The 17,202-nt window shown below is 37.9% G+C and overlaps 1 long non-coding RNA gene across 2 annotated transcripts in view; it reads left to right on the forward strand.

The window, feature by feature from the left end:
- LOC121031886 (uncharacterized) overlaps positions 1–15,652 on the forward strand; it is a 75,531-nt gene extending 59,879 nt beyond the window's left edge. For both annotated transcript variants that reach the window (XR_005790950.1, XR_005790949.1), the window contains 2 exons: positions 3,403–3,880; positions 15,225–15,652. This is a non-coding gene — a long non-coding RNA (uncharacterized LOC121031886). The remainder of the gene's footprint in view (positions 1–3,402; positions 3,881–15,224) is intronic.
- The last annotated feature ends 1,550 nt before the right edge of the window (positions 15,653–17,202 follow it).

Below are 17,202 nucleotides of genomic sequence, written 5' to 3' on the forward strand. Positions count from 1 at the left end.
GTTACCAAAAACCTGGAAACATTATTAAAGGATAAAACTTGGTGTGTTCAAATAATGAAATACTATGCAATGGTGAAAAGGATGAACCACAGCTATAAGGATGAATATGGATGAGAACCTCAAAAATACTGAATGGGGGAAAAAGCTATCACAGAAAAATACTTAAAATATGATTCCAATGTATAACATCAAGGACAGGAAAAACTAAAAAAAAATATGACATAGGAATATATACGTAAGTAGCAAACGTGTATTTAGAAAGTAATTCTGGTGTTTATTCCTTAAACTATATATTGTATTCTACTCTTTCATCTATGATATATTTCATAGTAATAAGGAAAAATAGAAAGTGTTGATTTAATTTTCTATTCTGTGAGAGTAAGGATTACCCCCTTCCTCCTGGTCTCTGTTTCACATTATTATGAGACTAGCTTTCCTGTTACGGTATCCATAACAACCAGATCCCTGCTCCAAACAAAACCAAGGCTTCCTGTTCACCATAGCATGGAGTATGATAGCTTGTGTAATAGAGAATTTAAGCTCCTCCCTAGTCTGATCCCATCGGACCTTTCTCAGCTTCTTTTCTACCACCTCATTTACTGCAGTGACATGGCTCAGCTCCCAGATCCAATACCAAAACATACTTTGAGTTTTCTGACTTCTTGGTCTTTGCTTCTGACATTCTTACTACATGTTAGTTTTCGGTCTAAAAACTGTACTTTTTATCACCAACAAGCTACATACCAGCAACAGCTATTTTGCATTTTTAAAATAGGCTATTGTTAATATTTTGTAAAGAGGAAGATCATCACGTCTAAAGCAACAGACTTTCGTTTTCACTGAAAAATGCAGACACTGGTGTGTTTACCTGGGATTATCTGGTATTACCCTTCTGACAGAAGAATCTCTTGTTTAAGCTGAGCTCATCTTGTTTTTGCAATATGATGATAGAATTAAAGATCCTGACCACTCATATGAGTCTTACAACTATAATGGAATTATTAATGCTTTGTGTTTGTACTACTTGCCATTGGTAACATAGCCATTCAGTTGATTATCAAGTATCACTAGAAGATGTCTTCCTCATTTTGCAATTTAGGAAACTAAAGGAAAGAGAGAAGGCTTTAATTGCTAAAATAGCATGATTTGGTAGGTGGGTTTAAGTTATTGCATCAGTAGCAGAGATAAGAATGGCAACAACAATAATGTCCTGAACATAAAAGGCTATCAGGACCTAAAATTTTCCTGTTACCTGAACAACTTGACTTATGGAAAAATTTACAAAATAAAGATGGATTTATTCAACAAACATTGGCTGGCCACCTGCCAAAATGCAAGGCAACACGTAAGGTACGTGACAGAATCACAAAGATTAATATGAGCTTCTTGGTCAGTGTCTCCAAGAAGCTTACAAAGTAGGAGGGGGAATCTCTACCAGTATTTTTGATCAGATACTATACTAGCTTTTGTATGTGGGCTGAAGACAAGCATTGTGCTCTCGGTTAACACACTAAAAAGAACACCTCGTACTTTTCCTTTACCATTAAAAGCCTTCAGGGGGCGCCTGGGTGGCTCAGTCGGTTGGCGTCCGACTTCAGCTCAGGTCATGGTCTCATGTTTCATGGGTTCAAGCCCTGCATGGGGCTCTGTGCTGACAGCTTGGAGCCTGGAGCCTGCTTCTAATTCTGTGTCTCCCTCTCCCTGTGCCCCTCCCCTGCTCATGCTCTCTCTCTTTCTCTCTCTCTCTCAAAAATAGATAAACGTTAAAAAAAAAAAAAAAAAAAGACCTCAGAATGCATTCAGTAAATTAGCAAGCATACCAAGGGGGAAGGAACATTCTGACCTATACCAGCATATTGTTTTTCATTCAAATAGCTCTTAGTTCACTGGAGGCTTTACATGAATGTTTATTACAATATTTATTTTTCTTGATTAAGATGATAGCAGGCGACTAATGAGTTCCATAACACAAAGTAGAAATCTCCACCTTCCGTATAAACAGGAATATCCAGACATTAACAACTCTGAAACTTAAATCAGAAAAGCGATTGCATGAAACTGTGGGCAATGACAGTCTTTTGTAAATGTGTCTGATGTAAGGTTGGCACAGTTACAGCTCTAAACTATTATGTAAGTCTTAGTCCATCATACGGCTGCACACACGCCTTTGAACTAAGTATAAGTAACATTTGCTGTGAACAGTACACATTTCCCAGAATTCTCAAAATCTTTTCTTTGTCCTTTAGTTCAATTACTATTATGAAAATATCATACAGTACAGACTAGCAATACTGATGGCAAAATTATTAGTAATAAAGGGAGTTTTGCATTATGGATCCTTGAATGAGCTCAAATAGAAATAAATCAGAGGAGTATTTTGTTGATAAATGATTCTACCTGCTATCAAGTAGGCAGCACATTGAAGGAGATCACTTAGGAATAGGAATTTCTTTTTTTTTTTTTTAATGTTCATTTTATTTTTGAGAGAGAGAGTGTGCACACAAGCAGGGGAGGAGCAGAGAGAAAGGGGACAGAGGATCTGAAGTGGGCTCCACGCTGACAGCAGAGACCCTGATGCGGGGCTCAAACTCCCCAACTGCGAGGTCATGACCTGGGTTGAAGTCAGACACTTAACCAACTGAGCCACCAGGTGCCCCAGGAATAGGAATTTCTATGCAAAAGGCTAATTTTATACACACATACCAATCTTCTATAGTTGAGCAAACTAAAATATATTAATTATTGAATTTTAGAGACTATTAAAGATTATTTAGACTCAGATTTATAAACTGTTTTTAACAGTTGCACCCTTCCTTTACACAAAATCATGCACAATAGCCCAACATATAAAACTAATAAAATAGAACTATCTAGAAGGGAGTGGAAAATTCTTCTTTATTTAACAAATGGAGAAAACAAGGAAGGTACATCATGAGGTTTTTGATGAGAAGGATGGCTCACAACTGAAAGAGATTGCACTTGACTGCTTTGACAGAGTACTTTGTCAGAAGAGAGGACAATTTTGCAATTCAGAATGAGAATCATGAGAAACCATATTTCCTATTACATTCCCAGAAAGTAAGTTATTACTAAGTGAGACGTGTCTTCTACCTATAGCAGTCACACAACCTCAAATTTGAAAGACTCAAAGAAAATATAATTTTTAATTATTCATATTACTGTTTTCATAATGATAGAGTAATTCACATTGAACCAATGCTCCCATAGATAACAATTTTCAGCCTTGGATAAAGTATAATTAAAGTATAATTAATACATACTTGAAGGCACTGGAGAGTGACCAAAGCTGCTGGAAACTAGAGAGAAGTTGACCCTTAAAAGAAGGAAAGTCACACTGGAATCTGGAATATAATCTGCAATTTTTATGGCTTTTTTCTTGAGGGCACTCCCCAGTCCTGCAGAGTGGAGCAGTTAGAACTCAAGCAAAAGGCTAGTCTCTGAGGCTGTCAGAATGGCTGAAAAGTGAAGACTCTAGAAAGCAGATGACCACATAGGAGGAGTAGTGAATTCTGCATATAGATTCAGCCCAAATCTTTGACTTCTGTTCTGCACATTCATGGGAGAAACGCCAAGCAGCACAGCTAGAAGAAGCAGGCTAACAGATCTAGGCAGAGATTACCATTGCTGGTGACCATAGAGGAGACAGAGCTCAGAATTTGAGTCCAATAGAACAACGCTCACCAGTTTCCAGAAAACCACGGAGCATCCACGTTTGGCAAAAGTATCATTCAAAATTTGAAGGCATAACAAAGACATTTTCAGACAAAGGCTGAGAGAATACATCACCAGCAGACTTGAAGGAATATGATATAGTGTGGAAATTTGGATCTTCACAAAAGGATAAAGAGTGCCAGAAAAGGTAAATTTGTAGGTATATATAAAATACTTTTTCCTCATTGTATTTGATTTTTTAATGTTTATTAATGTTTTTTATTTTTTTTAATGTTCATTTTTGAGAGAGAGAGTGAGAGAGGCAAAGCATCAGCAGGGGAGGGGCAGAGAGAGAGGGAGACACAGAATGCAAAGCAGGATCCAGGCTCTGCGCTGTCAGCACAGAGCCCGATGCAGGGCTCAAACTCACAAACCGTGAGATCATGACCTGAGCCGAAGTCAGACACTTAGATGATTGAACCACCCAGGCACCCAATTTAAAAGCCACTTGTTATTTAAATAAAAGACAATTAAAATGTAGAGTTCATAATATATGTAGAAGTAAAAAGTGTAACAATAATGCATAAAGACAGGAAAGAAGTGGATGCATAGCTTTATAAGTTTCTTACATTCTATGTGAAGGGGTAAAATATTATTTGAAAGTAAATTGGGATAGGTAAATAAACTTTAAAAAAAAAAATAGAGGGGCGCCTGGGTGGCTCAGTCGGTTAAGCCGCTGACTTCATCTCAGGTCATGATCTCGCGGTCCATGAGTTCAAGTCCCGCGTCAGGCTCTGTGCTGACAGCTCGGAGCCTGGAGCCTGTTTCAGATTCTGTGTCTCCCTCTCTCTGACCCTCCCCCATTCATGCTCTGTCTCTCTCTGTCTCAAAAATAAATAAACGTTAAAAAAAAAAAGTTAAAAAAAAAAAGAAATAGAGAGGACACAGATTTATCAATATCAAGAATGAGGCAGGGTTATTAGTCTAGATCCTACAGACTTTGATAGGATAATAAGGGGATATTATAAACAACTATCATTTTTAAAATTGGATAATTGAGAGGAAATTCCCTGCAAAACACAACTTACTACAACCAGCCCAATATGAAAGGAAACAGAGTGGTCCTGTATCTATTTAAGAAATTTAATTTGTCATTTAAAATTATTAAAGTAGGGACACCTGGGTGGCTCAGTCAGTTAAGCATCCAACTTCAGCTCAGGTCATGATCTCACAGTTTGTGGGTCTGAGCCTCCTGTCGGGCTCTGTGCTGACAGCTCAGAGCCTGGAGCCTGCTTAGGATCCTGTGTCTCCCTCTCTCTCTGCCCGTCTCCGGCTCACGCTATCTCTCAAAAATAAATAGACATTTAAAAAAAATTTTTTAAACAAATTACTTAATATTTGTGTAGAGAAAAATATTAACTTTACTATGAAGTAATGTCTTGACCACTACTTTCACTTAGTAAAATTAACATTAACAATATTGGAATAATATTGAATTATGTCCCAATATCTAATATGAATTTAATTATGAGAAACAGCAGACATTCAGATTGAATGACATTTTGTAAAATATCTGGTCTATACTCTCAACATTGAGGAACTAGTCTAGATTAAAAGAGACCAATGAGTCGTCACAACTAAATACAATATGGCATTCTGGGTTGGACTGTGGACAAGGAAAAAGAAATAGCTATGAAGCACATTAATTTGGACAATATGGACTTCAGATTAGATAATAGTATATCAATATTAAACTTTCTGATTTAGGTCCTTGTACTGGTTACATAAGAGAATGTCCTTGTTCTTAGAAAATATACAAAAAGTGTGTAGGGGTAAGGGCATAGTTGCCCTCTAACCTGGTAACAACTTAATTTTAAATGGTTCAGAAAGAATATACATACATATATGTGTATGCCTGTGTATGTACAAACAAACAAATTAAATATAGAAAGAGAGAATGATTAAGTGGTGCAAAATTTAAATAATTTGCAAGTCTGCTGGGTATATGGAAGTTCCTTAGACTGTTGTAAATTTTGTAAATTTGTAATTATATAAAAGTTAAAAGTATACAGTTATTCACACTACCAGTATGTGTATCTATAATGTATCAGTATGTGCATGCGTGTGTATGTGTATCTGCTAAATTCAGTGGCAGGTTGCTATACACAATATGATACACTTATCACCATATAAGAATATGGTGATGCATATTCTTAAGGATCACAAACCCTCTATATTGACAGTCCCACCATTCTCTATTCCTCGAATATTGTTGTTTTGGAAATGCTGGGCAGTTAGGGAAAAAAAAGCCCCCTTTATTTTCACTCTTAATCCAAGCTAGTATGCCTCATATTCAGGATCTATTTAGGATTAACGCTGCCTGACAATATGAATATTTACAATTGTGACTTCAAACCTGTTCATGAAGCGATTTTATCTCTGCTAAACTGCTTCTAGGGAAGGATTACTTGAAGGAATTAGAATAATCCAAAAAAGACCGTGTGTGTCTAGCATGAAAAATCTGTTCATAAGAATCTACAAGATTGAATAAACCCAAACAAATAGGAAGCTTTAGTAAAGTTTTTTTTTTAAATCATTATCAATAGTACACAGTGCACTTTGTTTAAAGTTTATTCATTTATTTTGAGAGAGGGAGAGAGAGAGAGAGAGAGAGAGAGAGAATCCTAGGCAGGTTCTGTGCCATCGGTGCAGAGCCCAATGTGGAGTTCCATCCCAGGAATCACAAGATCATGACTTGAGTAGAGATCAAGAGTTGGACACTTGACTGAACCACCCAGGCACCTCTACATGCACTCTATTTATAAAGAGTCAAGTAATTCAACAAGTTTTGTTAAGAAAAATAGCAATACCCTGGCCTCCTCCTGCCCATTACTCACTTTTCAGAGGCAACTACTCTCATCTCGTACAACTAAATATTTTGATGTTTACTGCCATGTCTCTAAATAGCATGCTTAATTGTTATTTCTTGGTTTTTCAGTTTTATAAACTATTTATTGGTTTCTAACTATGGGAGATGGGGACCCAACTCTTTGTTTTCCCTTCCCCCACCAGACAGGCATTCATCGTTCCCTTCCCTTCCTTCCGTCCTCCCACGGTGATGTTGTCACCTTGAAGACAATACAAATTTGTCCTACAGCCACTTCCTGCAGCGGCTTTGGTCTCGGTTTCTCTTAGTGGCTCCTTTTCCCTCCATGGCCCAGCCTGCTAGCTTGTGTCCCTGTATGTGTCTACACACACCAACAGGTGGAGTTTTTCTACCCCCTGTTTTTGTTTTTGTTTTTTCTTCTGTTCTGAAGGCAGAACAGCTTGTCCGGCTGCCAGTTTTATGCAGAGAGCTCATTTACAGCTCTACCCTGTGCATAGTCTCAGTCTGCAGTGACCGTCTCAGGCCCTGTTTCCTCAAGGGCTTTTAGACCCTAGCCTCTTCCGCTTCTATTCAGCTCTGATCCTTGAAGGCCATTGGCTTCAACTCATGATCACAATTCTAATTTGAAACTTCTCTTCATTTATCGGCATATGAGAATTTCTGGGTGGTATTTGTAGAGAGAAGAGCCAGGAAGATTGTCTTTTGCTGATAAATAGTGAGTTTGAAAAATTTTAAAACACAACCTATCTCATTTCATTGCACTTCTGGTATGTACTTATTATACTCTTTAAGGTTTAGCTTCAAATAGCTAATGGCCTACTAATTTGCAAGATTTATCTAAGTCTGCATAGACGTTGTTGTTGTTAAAGTTATTATTTGCTTACTGGTTTCACAGAACCCTAAAACTTCCAGGTTGCAAGCGTCAGTATTCTGGTGAAACATGGCTTAGTGGAAAGGCTAGAGCTGTAGTATCCTGAGTCACCTGCCAGCTTTACTGGCACTGTCACCTGACGGATAATTTACTTCGTCTCTCAAGTTATCACTTTCTCTGTTAGCAAAGTAGATGCAATAATGCTCATCTAATAAAGCTGCTGAGAGGATCAAAAGTGGTCATAGCAGCTTATGGTACTTGAGTGTGTACTGAATGCACCATTGTGTGCTCCTGCTGCATTATCTCTTAATGTACGTGAAATTTTTAGTCCCGTGCCTGACACCCAGCAGGTGTTCGATGAATGTAGCTATTAGTCTCATGTAAGTTACCTCATCCTAGCCAGGCTTTGATCCATATCTGACACCTTTCACCCTACTTCACCCATACCATTAGTCAGCAAGCCTCTACCTGCACACAGAGCAGGTCAGAACTCCAGCTTTGGAGTCAGACTCCATGGATTCATGTCTTCTGCTTTCTAGCTGTCTGGCCTGGGGCAAATAAATTGAGTTCCTTATCTGTGAAACAAGGATAATAGTAGTTTCTTCTAGAGTAATTTTGAATATAAAATAAATTAATTCATGTAAGTACCTGGTACATTATAAACCCTCAGTTAGTTATTGCCATTATTTTTGTTATTACTAGAAATTTAGCTCCTTGAATAACTTATTTTATTTCCAGAGTGTTCTAACGTTAAAAACTCAGTTTGAACTGAAATCTGCCTCTCTGCCATGACTATCAATTGGTCCTACTTTTGCCATCTGGAGTAGCACAGAGAAAATCTGATTCTCCTTTCCTAAGATGGGACAATAAGAATTTCCGCCCCCCCCCCCCCCCGAATAAATGCCTAACTCTCTCCAAATATTTTTCATAGACATGGATTTGAATCCTATCACCATTCTAATGACCTCCTAAGAACATGACTCAGTTTGAGAATCCTATAGTGGGAACACCACCTTCCAGGCATTGTCTGAAGAGTTTGGGGTACTACCACACTTTCTTCTTATGAATACTGCCTGTTTGGTTAAGCTATTATAAATTTAGGCTTTCCATTATATTAGTCAAACTCATTCATAATTGGCACAATGTTCATATGTGTTAAATTTTAGCTCTCTTATTTTGCCTCATTATTTTAGCCTTCTGAATCTGTTTGGATCCCTAGACTGCCAGCCAGTATATTAGCATTCGGTCTAATTGTGTGTCATTTTCATTCTTTCTTTTTTTTTTTTTTTAATTTTTATTTATTTATTTTTGAGAGAGACAGAGAGAGAGCATGAGCAGAGGAGGGGCAGAGAGAGAGGGGGCCAGAGAATCCCAAGCAGGCCCTGCGCTGTCAGCACAGAGCCAGATGCAGGACTCATGAGTTGTGAGATCATGACCTGAGCTGAAACCAAGAGTTGGACCCTTAACCAACTGAGCCACTCAGGAGCTCCTAATTGCATGTAATTTTCAAGTTTGATGCATGGACTGTCCAAATCATTCACTCAAAATGAGAATACCTTGAGGGCACCTGGCTGGCTCAGTCCGTAGAGCACACAACTCTTGATTTCAGGGTCATGAGTTCAAGCCCCACATTGGGCATGGAGCCTACTTAAAAAACAAACAAAAAAAACCAGAGAGAGAATATCTTGCATATTTATCATCAAGATATATCAGTTCAGTTAACACTCTTAGGTAGTGTTACTATCAATTGCTTACTATTTCCTGCCTGTATAAATTTTATTCAAAATTACCCCCCAAGTGGGGGTTTTGAGGAGCTTCAAATAGTCTCATCTGAAATAAACCTATTAAAACAAAAGTAAATGTATGCCTTATTAATTGAAAATTAAGCACATTATTGGGGCGCCTGGGTGGCTCAGTTGGTTAAGCAGCCGACTTCGGCTCAGGTCACGATCTCACAGTCCGTGAGTTCGAGCCCCGCATCGGGCTCTGTGCTGACAGCTCGGAGCCTGGAGCCTGTTTCGGATTCTGTGTCTCCCTCTCTCTGACCCTCCCCCGTTCATGCTCTGTCTCTCTCTGTCTCAAAAATAAATAAGCATTAAAAAAAAAAAATTAAGAAAAAAAGAAAATTAAGCACATTATTAATTCACATTATTAATATTTTTTTAGAGCGGCTATTCTGGTGACCAGAAAGTTAATGAACATTGAAAAGAGAAAAAAATTTATAATCTATTCTAGAAGGTAGGCTAAAGGTTAGTAACATTACACTGATGGCCACAAATTTCATTTGAACTCTTAGTTTAAAACTCTTTTCTATTTTTCACTCAAACTATGAAAAGGGAAAGCGTACTCACCCTGGCTTTTTTTTTTCTTTATACATAATATGAAGGAATTAATCAACCAATAAATAAGATTAAGGCAGGAAGAAGGAATGAGACAGAGATACTGTGGATCTAATTATATGCAATTCAGTGGATGACTTCTGAATAATTGAGCATTGCCTTGCATAACTTTACCCAGAGCGAGTTCCCAGCAGTTGGAGTTCATTACTTTGGAGCTTTACAAGCTAAAGATAGAATGTGTACAGGCTTAAGGGTCTGACTCCTGACCCCATGTAAGAATGCACAGAAACCACATTGGGAAATCAAGAAAAACTCAAGGGGAGGATCACCGAGAGAGCTCTGATTTCTCTAGTGGTGCCTCCCTGAAATTGATCGTCTACATTTCTGTTAGAGCACTCTGAAATGCAAATGTGACCATGTCTCTTTATACTTTAAAATAATTGTACCCCACCAGCCCCCTTTCCCACTGATTAAGCATGGTATACAAGGCCTTTCATGATCTGGCTATATTTACTGGAAATGGTCAGTATAAACCTGAAGTAAATTATGATAACGATACATGTCATAAATCTTAGAGGAACCATGACAACTCAAAAAATAGCTTAGAAATGAACAAAGGAATTAAAATGGTATGCCAAGGAATATTTGTTTAATGCAAATAAGCCAATAAAGTTGGAACATAGGAACAAAAATGACATGAGACCTGAAGAAAACAAATAGAAAAATGGCAGGCATGAATCTAACCACAAAACTAATTATATTAAATGTAAATGGATTAAGCAGTCCAATTAAAAGGCAGAGATATAAGTAAATACGCTCCAACTACATGCTGTCTGTAAGAGACACACTTTCATAGTCAAAGATAAATACAAACAGGTTGAAAGTAAAATGATGCAAAAAGTAACCATAAGAGAGATGGAGTGGCTAAAATATCAGACAAAATAGGTTTTAAGACCAAACAAATTGTTCCCATAGGAGAAAAGGGACATTATAATGATAACACAAACAGTCCATTAGGAAGATAAACAATTAAAAACATATATACATTGGGGCCCTGGGTGGCTCAGTCGGTTAAGTATCTGATTCTTGATTTTGGCTCAGGTCATGATCTCTTGGTTGTGAGGTCAGACTCTGCTCTAAACATGAAACCTGCTTAAGCTTCCCTCTCCTTCTCTCCCTCTGCCCCTTCCCTGCTTGTCTGCATGCATGCATGCAGTCTCTCTCTCTCAAAAACAAAAACAAAAACCATGTATATATATATACATCTAATGGACCTTTTTTTTTTTAATTTTTTTTTTAATGTTTATTTATATTTTTGGGACAGAGAGAGACAGAGCATGAACGGGGGAGGGGCAGAGAGAGAGGGAGACACAGAATCAGAAACAGGCTCCAGTCTCTGAGCCATCAGCCCAGAGCCCGACGCGGGGCTCGAACTCACGGACCGCGAGATCGTGACCTGGCTGAAGTCGGACGCTTAACCGACTGCGCCACCCAGGCGCCCCTAATGGACCTTTTAATATATGAAGCAAAAACAGAAAATTGAAAGGAGAAATAGAATTCAACAATAATAACTGGAAACTTTAATATCCTACTCTCAAAAACTAAAATAATAACTAGACAGAAAATCAGCAAAATTATAGTCTTTAACACTGTTAACCCACAGTCGCTGCTGTCAGGATGGAGCCCACTTTGGATCCTCTGTCCCTCTCACTCTCTCACCCTCCCTTAGTTGCACTCTCTCTCTCTCTCTCAAAAATACAAATAAACATTAAAAAAAAAAAAAGGCAAGGATATCTGTTCTCACCACTTCTATTCAAGATGTAACCAAAGATTCTAGCCACCACAATCAGGCAACAAAAAAATAAATATCAGTCAGATTGGAAGTGAAGAAATAAACTGTCTTTATTTGTAAATGATGTAACAACCTTCTATATAGAAAACTTTAACAAATACAAAAAAAAATATTAGAACTAATAATGGATCTATTTGAGGTTATAGGATATAAGATCAGATACCAAAATCAAGCGTATTTCTACCTATTAACAATGAACAATCTGAAAATGAATGATGCCTTTTACTATGATTTCAAAAAGAATAAAAATACTTAGGAAAAACTAAGAAAAGAAATGCAAGTGTTATACACTGAAAACTACAAACTGGCAGAGAGAAATTAAATAAGATCTAAATAAATGGAGAAGTATTCCATATCGACTCTTGCAAGTCATTAAAAAGAGACCAAACAACTCAATTAAAAAATGAATGGTGGGGCGTCTGGGTGGCTCAGTCGGTTAAGCATTTGACTTGATTTCGGCTCAGGTCATGATTTCCCCGTTCATGAATTCAAGCCCCACATCGGGCTCTCTGCTCTCTGTGCAGATCCCATTTCTGATCCTCTGTCTCCCTCTCTCTCTGCCCCTCCCCTGTTCCCACGTGCTATCTCTTTCTCTCTCAAAAATAAATAAACATTTTTAAAAAATGAATAGGGGGCACATGGGTAGCTCAGTAGGTTAAGTGTCTGACCTGATTTCGGCTCAGGTCATGATCTCACAGTTCGTGGGTTCAAGCGTCTGGTCATGCTCTGCACTTAACAGCATAGAGCCTACTTGGGATTCTTTCTCCTTTCCTCTCTGCCCTGCCTCCACTTGCACTTGTTCCCTCTCTAAATAAATAAATAAATAAATAAATAAATAAATAAATAAGGGGTGATGGGTGGTCCAATCGGTTGAGCATCCAACTTTGGCTCAGGTCATGATCTCATGGCTCCTGAGTTCGAGCCCCACATCAGGCTCTGTGCTGTCAGTGCAGAGCCTGCTTCAGATCTTCTGCCCCCTGTCTCTCTGCCCCTCCCCCACTCGCACTCTCTGAAAAATAAACATAAGTAAATAAACATTTTTAAAAAACATATAGAAGAACAGATATTTCATTAAAGGAGATCTATAAATGGCTAATAACTCATGAAAAGGTGTTTAACATCATGAATCATTAGGGAAGTGCAAATGGAAACCACAATAAAATATTACTACATGTTAACTAGAAGGTCTATGAAAAAGACAGCCCATACCAAGTGTTAGTGAGGATGTGGAAAAAGGGGAATCTATACGTTGCTGGTGGAATGTAAAATGGTGCAGCCACTTCAGAAGACAATTTGTCCATTACTTAAAAAGTTAAACAGATTTACCATATGATTCAACAATCCCACTACTAGATATCACCCAGGAGAACAGAAGGCATCTGTCCACACAAAGACTGGCATGTGAATGTTCAGAGCAGTATTATTCAGAATAGCCAAAAAGTGGAAACAACCCAAACATTGATCGGGTGGTGAATGGGTAAATACAATTCCATACAATGGAATACTATTCAGCATTTAAAAGGAACTAGCTATTAATATATACTACAGCATGGACCAACCTCAAAACCTCATGCTATGGTGGAAGAAACCAAACGCAGAGACTATACATTGTAGGATTCCATTTATATGAAATGTTTAGAAAAGGCAAGTTTACAAAGACAAAAAGTAGATCCATGGTTGGTTAGGGCTGAGAATGGCAGTGGGGATTAAGTATAAATGGACCCAAGGGAAGTTTTTAGGATGATAGAAATGTCTAAAACTGAATTGTGGTGATTGTTGCACAGTTCGGTATAGTTACTAAAAATCATTGAGTTGTACTGTTAAAATGGGTGAATTTTATGTTCTGTAAATTATACATCAATGAAGTGTTTAAAAATAAAGAAATGCTGGGGCGCCTGGGTGGTTCATTCGGCTAAGCGTCCAACTTCAGCTCAGGTCACGATCTCGCAGTTCGTGGGTGCGAGCCCCACGTCAGGCTCTGTGCTGACAGCTCAGAGCCTGGAGCCTGTTTCAGATTCTGTGTCTCCCTCTCTCTCTGACCCACCCCGTTCATGCTCTATCTCTCTCTGTCTCAAAAATAAATAAACGTTAAAAAAATTTTTTTTAAATAAATGCAGTAGTTTGTCACTTTTTAACATATTAATAGAAACAATTCCAACAATAAGGACGATACTGAGATTTTGTTCCATGCCAGTCACTGTTGTAAGCACTGTACTCAATGCTCACAGCAACCTATTATTTCATAGATAGAAATAGATATTATAATGCCATTTGCAAATGAGGACACTGATGCCCAGAGAAGTTAAGTAACTTGCTCAAGGTTGTGCAGCAAATAAATAGGTGAGCCAGGGTTCAAATCTAAGCAACTGGTTCTAGTAACCATGCTGTCACCTTTCTGCTAATATAAATCAAATTTTATGGTATTTTTAAGGGTCTAATGAGGCAGCATCATTGCAAACTTCTCCTCCTGAAGTTGAAAAATATACAATATACCAAGTTTGATGGTACAAAGCAAGGGAGGAAGTGTGTTATTTTTCCATTTTAGGAAAATAGTGAAAGTGCTAGCTTCCATTTTCTTTTTCTTCCTGTTTTATGGCGGGATGCAATGTATATCCTGAAAAGATAATGGGCTTTAGAATTGAAATAACTGAGATTTGCTCTCTGACTCTGCTACTTAAGTCATGTAACTTTATAGAGCCTCATTTTTCTTGTCTATAAAATAGACTTAATAATGCCTACATACCCGCATTGTGTGTGTATTTAACATGATGTGATTAAATGTATATAAAATCTTAGCATGATGCCTTGCTTCGGTAGACACTGAACAAGCGGGAGCTCTCTTTAGTCATTAGACTCAAGTGTCCTTTTATACATTAGAGTCGATCATGTCTTCTTAGCTGGACTATACCTGAAAGAGAACGAAGAACAATTCAGAACTCATAGATGGCTTTTTTTAGTTGGTTACTTAATTATATTTGATTTTGCTTAGCATATTAAAATAAAGCATGAAAGCCCTCCTCTTCCACATGCAGACAGCTTACTTAGAAATTTTACTTTAATATCTGCTCCCATGCTGGACTCTAACCAGACTCCAGCCCTGGCATCTAAGAGATATTATTTCACTATTATCTCCTAAGTACCTTTAAGAGTACTTAAAGATCAGAGCCTCCCTGAAAGTGTGGTTATTGTCAGAACACCTCATCAGAGTCCTGATGGAAGGGAGAAAGGTGGCTAGGGACAAATCTTGTTTCCATGCCAGTATGAATTCTGTGGGGCCCAAGGCCCTGGTCACACAAATCACTGAGGGCTATTTTAGTATAAGTGTGAGAAACTTCCTCTATCAGTGGCCGCTGACCTGTATTTATACATATTAAGAGAACATGTATTAAGGGACAAATTTTTAAAAGCATATTTTTTCTTAATGACAGATATAATAAATGTTTATTTATCTACTTGGTAAATTACTGAAGCATTTTGTCCACTGGATGTCGCCACTGCATTTGAAAAATAAACTCCGTCCTGTGCTTTTATAAACTGAAATGTAATATGAAAGTTAAATGTTTTAGTTTTGAAACGACATGTTCCTATCTTTTTCCCTGACAGAAGAGGAAGACACCACCAGATGACCCAGACTGATCTTATCTCGAGATAATTTCCTTCGAAGAGAAATCAGGAAGGAATTTGTTATGCAGAATTTAGGATTTGGCCAGATCTGGAAGCATCTAAAGCCTGCTGAGGAATGACAGTTTTCAAATGCCCGGTATATAAAATAACTTTAAAATTTTCTGTTAACTTGTTCGTTTTGGGGGAAGAGTTTCTTTTGATTTGTCCTTTGACTCTTCACAACCTGTGACCTGTTTCCAACCCAGGACCCGGTTCTTCTGAGGATGGAAGGGAGTTGGAACTCCGCTCAAATATTCTTTCCCTTTCTCACATCCCAACCCCTTCTGTGATCCAAGCCCTCAAAACATAAAGGATGGTCATCTTTCAATTTTAAAATTATAACACTAAACGTTTCTTTATTCAAGGAATTGAAAGATAAGTCAGAATTTTTCTTTGTTTTCCTGTGTTTATTAATGAAATGGATCCTACCAGCATATTGTTTTTGAGCCCTTGAATATTTCCCTATCCCTGAAGTCAAATTGAAATAGAACAGATGGAAACACAGTAGGATATGTCACACATGCTACACAGGGAAGAATCAAAAGGCTATCAATGCTTTCCAAAACAAGCAAGAAAAAGAGAGAGGAGGGATGGGGGGTGCTGAGTGGGGAGGGGGACAGAATTGTGATCATCCTTGGTATGTGCTAAGTACCACGTGGCTCATTAAACTGTTTTGAGAAGAAAGTTAAGCCCTGAAAAAGGAACCACTCTCTCTATAAATGATATTTTAATAATCTTTTAGTTTAAGAACTCCTTTACTTCCTATTCTAAGATTTCAGTGTAAATGAAGACAGATGGGAAGACAACTTTTTTCTTCCCATTTCACTACCCAGTGGTGAAATTGTTGGGTCATAAGGTAGCTCTCTTTTTAACTTTTTGAGGAGCCTCCATACTATTTCCCAGAGTGGCTCCACCAGTTTGTGTTCCCACCAACAGTGCAGGAGAGTCCCCTTTCTCCACATCCTCACCAACACCTGTTGCTTCTTGTGTTGTTAATTTTAGCCATTCTGACAGGTATGGGGAAAGCAATTTTAGGACTTCAATCAAGATTATTTTCCAGTTGCAGAAGATTGAGGAGTTAGAGTTTAGAAAGACATTCTCTGTGACTGGTTTTTCATTTGCAAATTTCTTCCTACCCTGAGAACGATTCAAAATAATGAATTAAGATAACATTTTTTGAAATAGGTTTTTGTTTTAAAAAGTTCTATAGTTTTTACATCATTTTAATAAAATTACATAATTTAAAGTAATATTCTTATATGAATAACCAACTGAGCCACCCAGGCACCCCACTTTATTCTTTTTGATGCAGTTGTAAATTGGGTTGTTTTCTTAATTCCTCTGATAAATCTCTTTGGCTTTTTTTTTTTTTTTTTGAGAGAGAGAGCACAAGTTGGGGAGGGGCAGAGAGAGGGAGAAACACAATCCCAAGCAAATTTCATGCCATCAGTGCTGACCCCAATGGGGGGCTCAAACTCAAAAACAGAGAGATCATGACCTGAGCCTGAGCTTAACCAACTGTGCCACCCAGGTGCCCTTCCCCCTCCTGCCCTCTTTGGCTTTTTAATCTGGCTTCTACAATTAAAACTTGGCACATAACCAAAATACAATTAAATGAAAAGTCAACAATAAAATATAGCATGCCCCCAATCACCCTGTATAAATATGGGCATCTTAAAATGCACTTGTTTGGAAGCATTTCCAGAATGGTGGAATAAGAATGTATGAAAATCTGCTCATCCACAACAGCAAGAGAACCCTGGAAATTAACCAAAGGTTTACAATGTTCTAGAATCATTTATTAAAACAAAACAAAACAAAACAACAACAAAAACACCCAGCTGAATATCAGTAAGAGCAGCAAGTTTTGTGGCTTTTAACTTGCCTTCTTCCCATCTCCTTTTCTCCATTTGCTGCA

Source organism: Herpailurus yagouaroundi, unplaced genomic scaffold (assembly GCF_014898765.1).
Source record: "Herpailurus yagouaroundi ecotype Mexico unplaced genomic scaffold, PumYag 141, whole genome shotgun sequence".
Lineage (NCBI taxonomy): Eukaryota > Metazoa > Chordata > Mammalia > Carnivora > Felidae > Herpailurus > Herpailurus yagouaroundi.